Source organism: Somniosus microcephalus, unplaced genomic scaffold (genome assembly GCF_052327205.1).
Source record: "Somniosus microcephalus isolate GS21.2 unplaced genomic scaffold, FLI_Smic_1.0 unresolved_chr9, whole genome shotgun sequence".
Taxonomy (NCBI): domain Eukaryota; kingdom Metazoa; phylum Chordata; class Chondrichthyes; order Squaliformes; family Somniosidae; genus Somniosus; species Somniosus microcephalus.
The window spans coordinates 43,922,706-43,936,493 of NW_028225187.1; the positions used below are offsets into that span (position 1 = coordinate 43,922,706).

A 13,788-nucleotide genomic window follows, 5' to 3' on the forward strand; every position below is an offset into this window, starting at 1 on the left:
TGATAGAGAGAGACTATCAGAGACCATCAGAGACACAAAACAGAGACAGACCCTCACCAGGTACAGACTAAGCGACCACCAACTGGAAATTGAAAAAGGCAGATACAAGAAATCCTGGCAGCCTAGAGAGAATAGAATATGCGATCAATGTCTTGCTGGCGAGGTTGAAACAGAAATGCATTTCCTCCTAAAATGCGAAAAATTCAACACATCAAGAAACATATTATTCAACAAGCTAAGCCAAACAACCCCAGATTTCAAGGAATTGGATGATCTGTCAAAATTGAGATTAGTCCTAGGAGAAGGAGACAGACCATACCTTGGGGCCAAATATGTAACAACATGTCACAACCTGAGGACTGTTTAAAATTAAGACTGTTTAAAATTAATATTGAACGTACCAAATGAAGTACAAAGACTGTTTAAAATTAATATTGTTTAAAAGTAATATTGTATGTACCCAACAAATGTCAAATCGATTGACACCTACAGAATGTTGGAAAACTGTACCTTTTTGCTATGTAAGCTTTGGCAATATGGTTCTCTGTAAACTTTCATGCCAATAAAGCATTTTAATTGGAATTGGAATTGGACTAGGAGCGAGAGAGAAATGTGTGCAACTCTGTGCTGTGATAGAGAGAGGCTAGGAGCGAGAGAGACAGGTGTGTAACTCTGTGCTGTGATAGAGAGAGGCTAGGAGCGAGAGAGACAGGTGTGTAACTCTGTGCTGTGATAGAGAGAGACTAGGAGCGAGAGAAAGGTGTGTAACTCTGTGCTGTGATAGAAAGAGACTAGGAGCGAGAGAGAGAGAGGTGTGTAACTCTGTGCTGTGATAGAGAGAGACTAGTAGCGAGAGAGAAATGTGTTTAACTATGTGCTGTGATAGAGAGAGACTAGGCGCCAGAGAGAAAGGTGTGTAACTCTGTGCTGTGATAGAGAGAGACTAGGAGCGAGAGAGAAAGGTGTGTAAATCTGTGCTGTGATAGAGAGAGACTAGGAGCTAGCGAGAAAAGTGTGTAACTCTGTGCTGTGATAGAGAGAGACTAGGAGCGAGAGAGAAAGGTGTGTAACTGTGTGCTGTGATAGAGAGAGACTAGGAGCGAGAGAAAGGTGTGTAACTCTGTGCTGTGATAGAAAGAGACTAGGAGCGAGAGAGAGAGAGGTGTGTAACTCTGTGCTGTGATAGAGAGAGACTAGTAGCGAGAGAGAAATGTGTTTAACTATGTGCTGTGATAGAGAGAGACTAGGCGCCAGAGAGAAAGGTGTGTAACTCTGTGCTGTGATAGAGAGAGACTAGGAGCGAGAGAGAAAGGTGTGTAAATCTGTGCTGTGATAGAGAGAGACTAGGAGCTAGCGAGAAAAGTGTGTAACTCTGTGCTGTGATAGAGAGAGACTAGGAGCGAGAGAGAAAGGTGTGTAACTGTGTGCTGTGATAGAGAGAGACTAGGAGCGTGAGAGAAAGCTGTTTAACTCTGTGCAGTGATAGAGAGAGACCAGGAGCGAGAGAGAAAGGTGTGTAACTCTGTGCTGTGATAGAGAGAGACCAGGAGCGAGAGAGAAAGGTGTGTAACTCTGTGCAGTGATAGAGAGAAACTAGGAGCGAGAGAGAAAGGTGTATAACACTGTGCTGTGATAGAGAGAGACTAGGGGCGAGAGAGAAAGGTGTGTACCTCTGTGCTGTGATAGAGAGAGACTAGGAGTGAGAGAGAAGATATGTAACTCTGTGCTTTGATAGAGAGTGACTAGGAGCGAGAGAGAAAGTTGTGTAACGCTGTGATAGAGAGAGACTAGGAGCGAGAGAGAAAGGTGTGTAACCCTGTGCAGTGATAGAGAGAGATTAGGAGCGAGAGAGAAAGTTGTGTAACTATGTGCAGTGATAGAGAGAGACCAGAAACGAGAAATTGTGTAACTCTGTGCAGTGATAGAGAGAGACTAGGAGCGAGAGAGAAAGGTGTGTGATGTGCCTCAATGAATCCGAGACTCAACGATAACGGAGCAAAGCAAAGCTTTTTTTTAAACTTAGAAAGTAATACACAGTGGAGAAGTGTCTCTCATGCAGAGATCTGCTGTACTGCCTGTGAGACACGCTGGGGCCTGCTTAAGTAGGGGCCAGGTGTGGGCGGAGCCCTACACAATACAATAGAGGTAAGGAAATGAAAATTGAACTAAACCCCTCTGCTTGCCACAGTCACAGGCACAATCAAACATAGAGAGTACAGAGTGCCTGATGAATGGCATATTTCATCACATTCACCCCTTCTACAGATTTAGTCTGTTCGGGGGTTTGATAGTCCTCTGTGACCGACGTAGCTGTTGTGGTGCCGCGGGTGTCGGCTGGGTGTCCCCGGTGGCCTCCTGGGTCTCTGCCGGGGGCGCCGCCAGGGTTGTTGAAGGGGTAGTTGGTGGGGGTGCCGTTGGTCAATGTTCTTCCGGGGGCGATGAAAGGATAGTGGGTGGGTAAGAGTTGCTGTGATTGCTGTTGTTGTCATGGTTGTTGTCATTACCGGCTGGGGCGACGTCTTTTATGGACACGGTGTCCTCCCTTCCGTCGGCGTGCCGGACATACATGCATTGGTGGTTGGCGTGGAGTAGGTGCACTGACTCCTCGAGAGGGTCCTTCTTGTGGCCCCTCACATGCCTTCGTACAAGTACCGGACCTGCGGTGGAGAGCCATGAAGGCATGGATATGCCGGAGGTGGATTTCCGGGGAAAGACAAACATCCGTTCATGAGGCGTGGCATTAGGGGCAGTACACAATAGCGACCGTATTGAATGGAGCACATCTGGGAGGACTTCCTGCCAGCGGGAGATGGGGAGGCCCTTGGTCCTTAGAGCTAGAGTGACTGCTTTCCATACTGTCCCGTTCTCTCGCTCCACCTGGCCATTACCCTGGGGGTTGTAGCTGGTGGTACGGCTCGTTGCGATCCCCCTGGACAGCATGTACTGGCGTAGCTCTTCACTCATGAAGGACGCCCCCCTATCCGTATGGATGTAGCTCGGCATACCGAACAGGCAGAACATGCTGTTGAGGCATTTAATGACCGTGGCGCTGGTCATGTCTGGGCAGGGGAAGGCGAATGGGAAACGGGAGTATTCATCCACAATGTTCAGGAAGTAAACATTGCGGTCGACTGACGGGAGGGGGCCCTTGAAATCTAAGCTGAGCCGCTCAAGGGGCCGTGTAGCTTTGATTAAGTGGGCTCTATCTGGGCGGTAGAACCGAGGCTTGCACTCAGCGCAAGTGCGGCAGTTCCTGGTCAGAGACCGAACTTCCTCAGTCGAGTAGGGTAAATTGCGCGACTTTATGAAGTGGAACAGCCATGTGACACCTGGGTGGCAGAGGTCGTTGTGGAGGGTCTGTAGCCGATCCCCGGTGGCGCTGGCACACATCCCTCGTGAGAGGGCGTTGGGGGATTCGTTAAGGGCCCCTGGCCGGTAAATGATTTCATACTCGAAGGTGGAGAGCTTGATCCGCCACCTAAGAATCTTATCATTTTTAATCTTCCCCTTCTGTTTATTATTAAACATAAACGCTACCGACCGCTGGTCGGTAAGTAGGGTGAAGCGTTTGCTGGCGAGGTAGTGGTGCCAGTGGCACACTGCCTCCACGATGGCTTGGGCCTCCTTTTCCATGGAGGAGTGTCTGATCTCGGGCCCTTGGAGGGTCCTCGAGAAGAAAGCTACGGGCCGCCCCGCCTGGTTGAGGGTGGCCGCCAAGGCAAAGTCAGATGCATCACTTTCCACTTGAAAGGGAGTGTTCTCATCCACTGCCTGTAGCGTGGCCCGTTCAATATCCCGCTTAATGCTTTTGAAGGCGGCGTGGGCCTCAGCAGAGAGCGGAAAAGAGGATGCTTTCATGAGGGGGCGGGCATTGTTGGAGTAGTTGGGGACCCATTGGGCATAAGAAATTAACCCCAGGCACCTTTTCAGGGCTTTGGGAGTGTTGGGCAGGGGGAGCTCCCGTAGGGGGCGCAATCTTTCGGGGTCTGGTCCGATTTCCCCATTCTCCACCACGCTGCCTAGTATGCAGAGGCGCATGGTGTTGTAAGTGAGGTTGAGTTTTTGTGCGGTTTTCAGGAACCTCTCGAGGTTCGAGTCGTGATCCTGCTGGTTGTGACCACAGATGGTGACGTTGTCGAGGTAGGGGAAGGTTGCCTGCAAGTGGTGGTCATCGACCATGCGGTCCATCTCCCTCTGGAAGACCGAGACCCCATTCGTCACCCCAAAGGGTGTACGGGCGGTCCTCTGGACTGATAGGGAGCTGGTGGTATGCTGACTTGAGGTCGATGGTGGAGAACACCCGGTATTGGGCAATTTGGTTCACCATTTCTGATATGCGGGGTAGCGAGTAGGCGTCTAGTTGGGTGTACATGTTGATCGTTTGGCTATAGTCGATCACCATCCGTTTCTTCTCGCTACCCCTCACCACCACCATTTGGGCGCGCCACGGGCTGGTGCTGCGTTCAATAACGCACTCCCTCAGCAGCCTGTCCACCTCGGTCACGATAAACCGCCTGTCCTCCCAGCTGTACCTCCTGCTTTTGGTCGCTATTGGCCGGCAGTTGGGAGTAAGGTTCGCGAATAGCGAGGGCGGCTTTACCTTCAGCGTAGCCAGACCGCACACTGTGAGGGGCGGCTGGGACCCACCGTAATTCAGCGTGATGCTTTGGTGGTGGCACTGGAAATCCAGGCCCAAGATCACGCTCGCACATAGACTCTTCATGATTAGTAATTTAAAATTATCGTATACAGTTCCGTTAACGGATAATTGTACCGCGCAGTAACCCAAAATGGTCGATGTCTGGGTTTTATCAGCCATAGAGATGGTGCCCCGAGCAGGGACCACCGTTAGAGAGAGTTGTTGTGCTAGTTCAGGGTGGATAAAACTCTCCGTGCTTCCACTGTCAATTAAGCATTTAACCCCGCACCCGTTTACCTCGATGTCCACCATTGATTTGGATAGCGTGTGCGGTCTGGTCTGGTCCACTGTGACCGATGCCGCTGTAGGGCCCTGATCGAGACAAGATGGCGTCCACGCTGTCTGCTCACAAGATGGCGGACCCCACGAGGTCAGGCAAGATGGCGTCCAAGATGGCCGCTCCCACGGCGCACACGCGGCCGTGGCGGGTTTTCCAGCGGGGTTCCCTCTGCACACCTTCCCGAAGTGTCCCTTCTTACTGCACTTAAAGCAGATGGTGCCTTTTGCCGGGCACAGGTTTCTGGTGTGCTTCGGCTGCCCGCAGAAGTAGCAGTTGGGGCCCCGACGCGTCGCGGCTGTCGTAGGGCTTCTGGGGGGAGAGCGGGGTGTCGGGCTGCCGGGCGGGGAAGATGCCTTCCAAGATGGCGGTGCCTTTGGTGCACGCATGGGCGGCGCGGGCTGAGGAGTGGGCGTCCGAGTTTCTCTGGGCCACATCCAGGGATCGCGCTGTGTCCACAGCCTGTTTCAGGTCCAATCCTGTTTTTTCCAGTAGTCTCTGCCGGATGTAAGTGGAGCTGAGGCCTGTGATAAAGGCATCACGAACAAGCTCGTCAGTGTACACTGCAGCTTTTACATCTTGGCACTTGCAGTCTTTGCCAAGCGTTTTCAGGGTGACTAGGAACTCCTCCAGCGATTCCCCAGGTCGCTGTGTGCGAGTAGCGAGCAGATGCCTAGCGTACACCTCGTTCGTAGGCTGCTGGTAATGTGCATTTAGGATGTCGCAGGCGGCCGGGTACGTGTCGGCGTCTTGGATGAGGGTGTAAACCCGCTGGCTTACACAATTCCGCAGGATTCCGAGTTTCATAATTTCAGCGTCCGTAGCATCTGTGCTGGCTGCGGAATTGTCCAGGAAGTATTCCATACACTTAAACCAGTGTCTGAATCGTGCCGATGCGTCCGAAGCATGCGGGTCCAAATCCAAACGTTCGGGTTTCAAGAGTTGATCCATTGCGTTGAAAATTGAGTTAATAAAATTGATGTGCCTCAATGAATCCGAGGCTCAACGTTAACGGAGCAAAGCAAGGCGTTTATTAACTCAGAAAGTAATACACAGTGGAGAAGTGTCTCTCATCCAGAGATCTGCTGTACTGCCTGTGAGACACGCTGGGGCCTGCTTAAGTAGGGGCCAGGTATGGGCGGAGCCCTACACACAATACAATACAGGTAAGGAAATGAAACTGAAACTGAAACTAAACTCCCCTGCTTGCCACAGTCACAGGCACAATAAAACACAGAGAATACAGAGTGCCTCATGAATGGCATATTTCATCACAGTGTGTAACTCTGTGCTGTGATAGAAAGAGACTAGGAGTGAGAGAGAAAGGTGTGTAACTCTGTGCTGTGATAGAGAGAGACAAGGAGCGAGAGAGAAAGGTGTGTAACTCTGTGCTGTGATAGAGAGAGACTAGGAGCGAGAGAGAAAGGTGTGTAACTCTGCTGTGATAGAGAGAGACCAGGAGCGCGAGATAAAGGTGTATAACTCTGTGCTGTGATAGAGAGAGACTAGGAGCGAGAGAGAAAGGTGTGTAACTCTGTGCTGTGATAGAGAGAGACTAGGAGCGAGAGAGAAAGGTGTGTAACTCTGTGCTGCGATAGAGAGAGACTAGGAGAAAGACAGAAAGGTGTGTAACTCTGTGCTGTGTTGGAGACTAGGAGCGAGAGAGAAAGGTGTGTAACTCTGTGCTGTGATAGAGAGAGACTAGGAGCGAGAGAGAAAGGTGTGTAACTCTGTGCTGTGATAGAGACTAGGAGCGAGAGAGAAAGGTGTGTAACTCTGTGCTGTGATAGAGACTAGGAGCGAGAGAGAAAGGTGTGTAACTCTGTGCTGTGATAGAGAGAGACTAGGAGCGAGAGAGAAAGGTGTGTAACTCTGTGCTGTGATAGAGACTAGGAGCGAGAGAGAAAGGTGTGTAACTCTGTGCTGTGATAGAGACTAGGAGCGAGAGAGAAAGGTGTGTAACTCTGTGCTGTGATAGAGAGAGACTAGGAGAGAGAGAGGGAAAGTGTAGTGTATGTACCCGTCTATCTTTAAGGGAACTATTGAATGTAACCGTTCACCTTTAAGGGAACTACTTTAGGTGTGGCACTATTTGTTTGGCTTCTGTATACTGTAATACCGATAGTGACCACACCAGTATATAAGTGTTGTGCCAGGAGTTATTGGGCAGATTCGCCCGGACCTTCGAATAGTAAAGACCTGTTTTGTTTGTTACTTCTGAAGTCTGTGTATTTATTAACTGCACAACCCACAGACTTTACAGAAAGGTGTGTAACTCTGTGCTGTGATAGAGAGACTAGGAGCGAGAGAGAAAGGTGTGTAACTCTGTGCTGTGATAGGGAGAGACTAGGAGCGAGAGAGAAAGGTGTGTAACTCTGTGCTGTGATAGAGAGACTAGGAGCGAGAAAGGTGTGTAACTCTGTGCTGTGATAGAGAGAGACTAGGAGCGAGAGAGAAAGGTGTGTAACTAGGCCAATATCCATTAATAATTACTATACAAAAAACAGCCACCAAATTTTGGAAACACCTAAAAATGAGCAACCCCCACTGTAATGATATCAGCAAATAGAGATGGTATTTGCCTGTTCGATTATGATGCCTTAATAGCATGATTGCGTGTATTGATTGCTTGTGCCTGACCAGCAGAGGGCATGTGACCGAGAGAAGCAAGGCAGTTATTTTTGGTTTCGGTTTCATTTAAGATGCATCACTAGCAGGGTGTCTCCTGAAAAGCTGTATAAAGAGTTGAACAGACTTTAGATTAAAACTCATTCTCTTTCATAAATGTCTCATCATTGAACCCACAAAGAAATCAATACACCCACTGCTATCATTACGAAGCCTTGAAATGCCAAGAGAGGACCATAAAGAAGAATACCCTCAGTCAACTAGTCCTGGGACTCAGTGAAGCAACCACTAACACTACTAACAATAACCAGCCCCAGGACAGTGACATCGTAGCACAGAGAATTCGACCCAACACAATTGTTACTAAGCAAAAGGAAAAATACCTGTCATATTGGGCAGAAACAACAAAAACCCAAAACAAACTCAATTGCTACTTGGCACTAAACAGACAATACAACATGGCTGAATACCTGACCATGGTAAAGGATAGCAAACTGAGAAAAACCTTGACAAGGTACAGACTTAGTGAACATAGCCTGGCGATCGAAAAAGGCAGACACAGACAGACCCGGCTGCCAAGAGAGGACAGGATATGCTCTCACTGCAGTCAGGGAGTGGTGGAGACAGAGGTGCACTTCCTCACAGCTTGTGGAAAATATCAGGACATCGGAGAATTTCTACCAAAAATTCACACAAATATGCCCTGAATTCAGAAATTTGAATGACGACCAAAAACTCCCATACCTACTAGGGGAACAGAGAAACTGTAACCTTAGCGGCACCCTATGTTACAGCTTGCCATAAACAGAGGGACAACCAGTAAACCTAAGAAAAGAGTATATACAAATTATACGAATGTATATTTATACACTCAGGGATATATCTGTTTATACACTGTATGAATAGATCTGCATTTATGTGTTTGATGGGACAGTATTCAGGGAGCTTTAAGAATATAAGATCATAAGAAATAGGAGCAGGAGTAGGCCTATCGGCCCCTCGAGCCTGCTCCGCCATTCAATGAGATCATAGCTGATCATCCAAATTCAGTACCCTGTCCCTGCTTTCTCTCCATATCCCTTGATCCCTTTAGCCTTAAGAGATATATCCAACTCCTGCTTGAATATATTTAATGAATTGGCCTCCACTGCCTTCTGTGGTAGAGAATTCCACAGGTTCACCACTCTCTGGGTGAAGAAATTACTCCTCATCTCTGTCCTAAATGGCTTACCCCTTATCCTTATACTGTGACCCCTGGTTCTGGACACCCCAATCATCAGGAACATCCTTCCTGCATCTAGTCTGTCTGGTCTTGTTAGAATATTATAAGTTTCAATGAGATACCCTCTCATTCTTCTAAACTCCAGCGAGTATAAGCCCAATCGACCCAATCTCTCCTCGTCATTCCTGCCATCCCAGCTATCAACCTGGTGAATCTTCGCTGCACTCCCTCCATGGCAAGAACATCCTTCCTCAGATAAGGCGACCAAAACTGCACACAATACTCAAGATGTGATCTCACCAAGGCCCAGTACAACTGCAGCAAGACATCCTTGTTCCTGTACTCAAAACCTCTCGCTATGAATACAAGCATAAACTTTGTCTTCTTAACCGCCTGCTGCACCTGCTTGCTTACTTTCAGCGACTGGGGCACAAGAACACCCAGGTCTCGTTTCACTTCCCCTTTTCCCAATCTATTGCCATTCAGATAATAATCTGCCTTCCTGTTTTTGACACCAAAGTGGATAACCTCGCATTTATCCACATTATATTGCATCTGCCACGCTTCTGCCCAATCACCCAACCTGTCCAAATCATTCTGGCGTTTCTCTGCATCCTCCTCACAGCACACACGCCCACCCAGCTTTGTGTCATCTGCAAACTTGGAGATATTACATCTAGTTCCCTCGTCTAGATCATTAAAATATATTGTGAACAGCTGGTGGTCCAACGACCGATCCCTGCGGTACCCCACTAGTCACTGCCTGCCACTCGGAAAAAGACCCGTTTATTCCAACTCTTTGCTTCCTGTCTGCCAACCAGTTCTCTATCCAAGTCAATACCTTGCCCCCAATCCCATGTGCCTTAACTTTATACGCTAATCTCTTATGCGGGACCTTATCGAAAGCCTTTTGAAAATCCAAATACACCACATCCAATGGTTCTCCCTTATCTATTCTACCAGTTACATCCTTAAAAAATTCCAGTAAATTATTCAAGCACAAATTACCTTTTGTAAATCCATGTTGACTTTGTCCGATCCTGTCACTGTTTTCCAAGTGCTCTGCTATTACATCTTTTATAATGGACTCTAGCATTTTCCCCATTACCGATGCCAGGCTTACCGGTCTGTAATTCCCCGTTTTCTCTCTACCACCTTTTTTGAACAGTGGGGTAACATTAGCTACCCTCCAATGCATGGGTACTCTTCCAGTGTATATCGAATGTTGCAAGATGACCAGCAATTCATCTACTATTTCTAGGGCCACTTCCTTAAGTACCCTAGGATGTAGCTTATCAGGCCCTGGGGATTTATCGGCCTTCAATCCCGTCAATTTCCCTAAAAATACTGATTTCATTCAGTTCCACCCTTTCATCAGACCCTATGTTCCCTGACATCTCCGGGAGGTTTTTTGTGTCCTTCTTGGAGAAGACAGAACTAAAATATGTATTTAGTTGGTCTGCCATTTCTTTGTTCCCCATTATAAATTCCCCTGATTCTGACTGCAAGGGACCTATGCTTGACTTCACCAATCTTTTTCTCTTCACATATCTACAAATGCATTTAAAGTCAGTTTTTATGTTCCCTGAAAGCTTACTCTCATACTCTATTTTACCCCTCTTAATTAATCCCTTTGTCCTCCTTTGTTGAATCCTAAACTGCTCCCAATCCTCAGGTTTACTGCTTCTTCTGGGCAATTAATATGTCCTCTCCTTGGATCTTATGCTATCCCCAATTTCCCTTTTTAGCAACTGTTGAGTCACCTTTTTGTTTTATTTTTACGCCAAACTGGGATGAACAAATTCTGTAGCTCATCCATACGTTCTTTGAATTTTTGCCATTGCCTATCCACCGTCAACCCTTTGAGTGACATTCCGCAATCAATCCTATCCAACTCGCGCCTCGTACTATTGTAATTTCCTTTGTTTAAATTCAGGACCCTAGTCTCTGAGTCAACTACTTCACTCTCCATCCTAATGAAGAAATCTATCAAATTATGCTCACTCCGACCCAAGGGGCCTCGTACAACAAGACTGCTAATTAATCCTTTCTCATTACATAATACCCAGTCTAAGATGGCCCGATCTCTAGTTGGTTCCTCGACAAATTGGTGCAGGAAACCATCCCGTATACACTCCAGGAATTCCTCCTCCACAGTATTATTACTAATTTGGTTAGCCCAGTATATATGTAGATTAAAGTCACCCATGATGACTGCTGTGTTCAGAGTTAACTTATCAGGTCGTTGAGCTTTCATTGGAACAGGCAGCTCCACATGTGTTAGATCGAGAGTAATGCTCCACTCACCTCACTGTAACACTTTGAAATACCCCAACCTTTCACTTTAACACTCTGATTTACCTCTCACTTTACTCCTCACATACATATCCCAAACCTCTCCCTGTAACAGACTGATAAACCCAACTGACCTCACTTAACACTCCGATGCACGCTACACCCCTCAATTTTACACTCTGATATAACCAACTCTGTTCACTTTAAAACACTGATATAACCCATAACCCTCACTAACATTCTGGTATACCTCACAACACTATATCCAGCACCCCTCACTGAAACACACAGATACAACCCACTCTCATAAATACCATAAACCTCTCACTGTAACATACTGATATACCCCACACCCCTCACTGTAACACTCTGACATACCCCACACCACTGAATGTAACACGCTGATATAACACACACCCCTCGTTGTAACACCCTCGGAGATACACCACACCCCTCACTGTAACAGTCTGATATACCCCACACTCCTCACTGTAACACTCTGATTGTTGAGTCTGTGTTTACAAATGCAGTTATACTGAATAACAGGACACAGACTACAGAAGTAAGTAAACAGGTCTTTAGTGATTGAGGGTCAGGGCGGAACTGAGGTACACTTTGCTCCGCAGGGTTTATATACCGGTGTGGTCACCACCGGTACTACAATGTATAGGAGCCATCAAAAAGTAGTCCATCGCCTTAAGGTATCCTCTTAAGGTAGTACAGGTTACATACATTACACTGATATACCCCACACTCCTCACTGTAACACTCTGATATACCCCACACTCCTCACTGTAACACTGATATACCCCACACCCCTGAATGTAAAACTTTGATGTAACCCACACCCCTCATTGTAACACCCTCGTATATACACCACACTCCTCACTGTAACAGTCTGATATTCCCCACACTCCTCACTGTAACACGCTGATATACCGCACACCCCTCACTGTAACACTCTGATATACCCCACACCCCTCACTGTAACACTGATATACCCGACACTCCTCACTGTAACACTCTGATATAACGCACACCTCTCACTGTAACACTGATATACCCCACACTCCTCATTGTAACACACTCGTGTATATACCCCACACTCCTCACTGTAACACTGATATACCACACACCCCTCACTGTAACACTCTGATAAACCCCACACTCCTCACTGTAACACAGATATACACCGCACTCCTCACTGTAACACTCTGATATAACCCACACTCCTCACTGTAACACAGATGTACCCCACACTCCTCACCCCACACCCCTCAATGTTAAACTCTGATATAAACAACACTGCTCACTGTAAAATTCTGATATAACCCACACACCTCACTGTAACACTCTGATATACCACACACCCCTCACTGTAACACTGATATACCCCACACCCCTCACTGTAAATTTCTGATATACCCCACACCCCTCACTGTAACACTGATATACCCCACACCCCTCACTGTAAATTTCTGATATACCCCACACCCCTCACTGTAACACTCTGATACATCCCACACCCTTCACTGTAACTCTCCGATATACCCCACACTCCTCACTGTAACACTCTGATGCACCCCACACCCCTCAATGTTAAACTCTGATATAAACAACACTGCTCACTGTAAAATTCTGATATACCCCACATTCCTCACTGTAACACTCTGATATACCCCACACTCCTCACTGTAACACTCTGATATACCGCACACCCGTCACTGTAACACTGATATACCCCACACCCCTGAATGTAAAACTTTGATGTAACCCACGCCCCTCATTGTAACACCCTCGTATATACACCACACTCCTCACTGTAACACGCTGATATACCCCACACTCCTCACTGTAACACGCTGATATACCCCACACTCCTCACTGTAACACTCTGATGCACTCCACACCCCTCAATGTTAAACTCTGATATAAACAACACTGCTCACTGTAAAATTCTGATATACCCCACACACCTCACTGTAACACTCTGATATACCCCACACCCCTCACTGTAACACTGATATACCCCACACCCCTCACTGTAACATTCTGATATACCCCACACCCCTCACTGTAACACTCTGATATACTCCACACTCCTCATTGCAATACCCTCGTATATACAGCACACTTCTCACTGTAACACTGATATACACCACACTCCTCACTGTAACACACTGATATAGCCCACACTCCTCACAGTAAGTCTCTGATATACACCACACTCCTCACTGTAACACTGATATACACCACACTCCTCACTGTAACACACTGATATACCCCACACCCCTCACTGTAGCACTCCGATATACCCCACACCCCTCACTGTAACACTCTGATATACCCCTGTTGTCGGAAAAATGATTCCTCGGAAACTAGACTTTGAGAAAGAGAGACAACTTTATTAAATGACAGAGCTCTGGGAGAAGCGTCTGCAACCACGCGGTCTGCGAGAGCACCTTCTCCCCGATTGTAGTACGTGCCGAGCTTATATACAATTCCAAGAAGTTGATTTTAGATCATTTACATTCATCCAATCAATTCATTTATTAGCGCATATCATTATTTTCCTCCAGTCAGGAGTTTACACACTTGTGTTGCCAATTCTACCTCTTCAGGTCTTCGTTCCGTCTTGTTCCCTGGCGGAATGTGATTAGTACGATA

At 47.2% G+C, this 13,788-nt stretch overlaps 1 pseudogene; it reads left to right on the forward strand.

The window, feature by feature from the left end:
* Positions 1-13,788, forward strand: part of LOC147085189 (putative G protein-coupled receptor 139) — a 46,339-nt pseudogene that overhangs the window by 13,322 nt on the left and 19,229 nt on the right.